Source organism: Pundamilia nyererei, unplaced genomic scaffold (genome assembly GCF_000239375.1).
Source record: "Pundamilia nyererei isolate P.nyererei 1_Seehausen unplaced genomic scaffold, PunNye1.0 scaffold00168, whole genome shotgun sequence".
NCBI lineage: Eukaryota > Metazoa > Chordata > Actinopteri > Cichliformes > Cichlidae > Pundamilia > Pundamilia nyererei.
In genome coordinates, this window is record NW_005187569.1 from 94050 (window position 1) to 97213 (window position 3164).

The following is a 3164-nucleotide window of genomic DNA, read 5'->3' on the forward strand; positions in this document are numbered from 1 at the left end:
GGGGGGGTCACACGGAGGGAGGCAATTTGTCTCCAAACAATCAAGTTCTGACTCACACTGACTGCAGACACATTGCAATTATTCTGAGTCAGTCAGCGCTGATGAGTACAACCGTCAGTGACACATCTCTTTACACTATTAGACTTGTTGCCAACTGTTTGTATTTGGTTGTATTTTTATGATCCTTTTACAGTTAATAAATGACCGCAGCAATTATGTCACTACTTCTAAATAACTGTTTTAAATGTATAATGTTCCAGTTGGACTCTGTATGTAAGTAGTTAATATAAATTTATGTTTAAATGTGAATTTCTGTGTAAGTAGGCAGCAACAGATTTAATCACTGTCATTGCCAGCTTGAATAACCTGACTCCAGGTTATTGTCATTTTATCACCACCTGGGTTAGCTGGCTGAGGACAGCATTTCTTGCTAACTTTCTGGCTAATCTTTTTACACGTTATCTGTAGCAGGGTGTGAATCTGGTATCTGATTTAGAACCAGAGTTCATGAAAAACTGGTTTGAGCTTCCTTTTCATGTTTGGCTTATGGGCAGGGTCCTAACAGGAGCATCTGTTTTAAAAACCTGGGGTGTATTTGTCACTTGGAGTCATGTAGTTTCAACCCCTCCTTACAGCTGTCAAGCTGGCTGAATAGCTCAGTCAGTGATTGTCAGTTGGCTCAAAGACGATGAGGCAGATTAGTGTGTAAGTGAGCCAAAAACCCTGGATAAACCTGTCAAATCTGACAAGAAAAACAATCATGGTTAGCATTTTTAAAGCTGGGACCACCATTTCATAAATTGTCCATATATACTCACATCTAGTCCAAAAATAATGTTAAAATAATTATAATTCTTAAAAAAGGCACAAACTAGATGTTCAGCCTGAACAACAGACATTCATCACAACAGGAACAGGAATGTTGTTTTGTCTTCTGAAACCAGGATTGGGCAATTTCATTTTCTAGGGGGCTCCACTGTCCAACATGAAGTTTAATCACCTCAATGTCCACCAGGGTGCAAGTCCCCTATCATCACAATTTGAAGCTTTAACACTTTCTTACTTTATTAATCACATATGTAATAGTTTTATGTATTTGTCTACTTGTTTTCGGTTGCTACCCTTTGCCATCTTTAGGGTAACATTGATCCACTTTGCTGGGTTTGTCTACGTTAGCATTAATGTGTTGCAGTTTACATAAAAGCATTTGAATGTGTTTAATCAAGCGCACAGTCAAAAATTTGTCTCAGTTGTTTTAATTATTTTTTTATTGTTCCTTTTACATATTCTTTGGGGGGTTTAGACATACTTCACACTGATTACCACAGAGCATTTGCTGGTTTTTATATCCATGAAGGTTGCCATGAACTAAACAAGTGGAGGCGGGGTTTGTAGTAATGTAATCCTGTTGTTTGTTGCTGTATACATACAGCACAGTGCAATTCATGATCCTTGAAGCTGAAGCACTTTCATATTTATGCAGCTAATATTTGGTTCTTGTGCTTGCCAGGTATGTTAAATAGAGCTCTTTGTTGAGATGCTTTATGAATTAAGGAATAATTTAAGATTATTTGTCTTAATGCGGAGCCATTTCAATGTGTAAATGAGCTGGTGATGAGTCAGAGAGTGTTATTTGATTCTCTGTCTTCTTCACCACAGATGGCCGCTCCTCCCTGATTCTGGTTCTTCCAGTTAAATAGGAGTGTTTCTTTAGCGCTGTTGACAAGTGATTGTTGGGGTTTTCTCACTGTTATTGTAAATAAAATTGCATTGAATTGAACTGTTATCAGTGTTCACTTTGGTACTGCCTAAACTACAGGGATGAATGGAGGAGAAATAATTTGTCAGGGAAAGACACAAGTTTTGTAGTTCCTTGTACATGTACTAAGAATAGGAAAAGTTCATCATCCTAACTAATGTTGTATTTAAGGCTCAGCTCACTTAATATGTTTGGCTCATTGCTCGTTTGCCCATTCTCATTTTTGTGCAAATGAACAACAGATATACTCTTTTATGCCACAGATACCTTAAGGAAACAACAACAAACAAACAAAAATACACATGGGCACTCAACTATGATGCTGTCACTATCAAAGGTGCTCGCTGTTTGTGCAACGACTCAGTGGGCTAATATGACTCCCAGAAGCTGTCTGAAAACATGACTGTGTCATATGCTGTGGGAGTGTCTGGTCGGGCGTGGTCCAGGTTCCTGTCATTTGTCCCTGGGGGTGGAGTTGGCCAGCTCATCACCTGTTGTCAATCTCCGGGGCTCCACCTAGAGGGTTTTTAAGCCGGCACGGCCTGCCACTCCTCGCCAGTTCGTCCTGCTACCATCTGTGGTAAACTCACCCTCCTCTGAGCTCTGACTCTGTATATCTGGACCATGGGTTAATGTGTTTTTGTTTCCTGTATTCTTCAGATTCACCACCCGTCGCACTCATCAGTAGTGCTGGTTTGGTCTCCATTCTGTTCTTCCGTCTGCTCTGAACCCGAGGATTATATACTCCACTTCTCCTCAGCCTGCCCTTCAGTCCGTATTCTCCACCTCCTTGGAATCTGGACCGGACTCTCCACACTCTTGACCCTCTCTGGAATACTCCCACGGCAGCCCTTTTCCCGCCTAATAACTAGGGTCTCCAAGTAAGCCCAAGACTATCCACTGGCACTCCGTACCTCTGTCCCTTACTCGTTTTTTTTCCATTCAGTAACAACTCTCTCCTGTGTTTACAGAAGTTCCCGTTAGAGTTCTCCCCGTGCTCTACGCCGGTCTCTCCGCCCACGGATTTCCCTTAGTTTCTGCGTATGGTTTCTGTTAAACCCAGTTCTGTTCACGTTTTGTTCTTTTCAATAAATTATACACAGTTCGAAACAAATTGAGTCTGCTCTTGAGTCCACCGCATTCTCGCCCGTGACAGACTGGCTCTTCATCAGGATGTTTATGGGGCAAAAATGTTATAGCCACAGTGACCTTTGCTTTTTGAGCATTAATATCTAATCAGTTCATCCTTGTAGTTCAAGTGAACAACGGTGCAAAATTTCAAGAAATCCCCTCAAGGGCTTTCAGAGATATTACAGACATAAGGACAACCCTGCGCCTCGGGCCATGGCTGCCGAAGGTTTAGAGGTATAACAAGAAAAAGCACGCTGCCTGCAGACAGATGGTT

At 41.4% G+C, this 3164-nt stretch overlaps 1 long non-coding RNA gene across 1 annotated transcript; it reads left to right on the forward strand.

The window, feature by feature from the left end:
- The first annotated feature begins 2220 nt into the window (after positions 1-2220).
- Positions 2221-2847, forward strand: LOC102210281 (uncharacterized). Its single transcript, XR_312059.1, has 3 exons — positions 2221-2339; positions 2420-2640; positions 2731-2847. It is a non-coding gene; the product is annotated as an uncharacterized LOC102210281 (long non-coding RNA).
- The last annotated feature ends 317 nt before the right edge of the window (positions 2848-3164 follow it).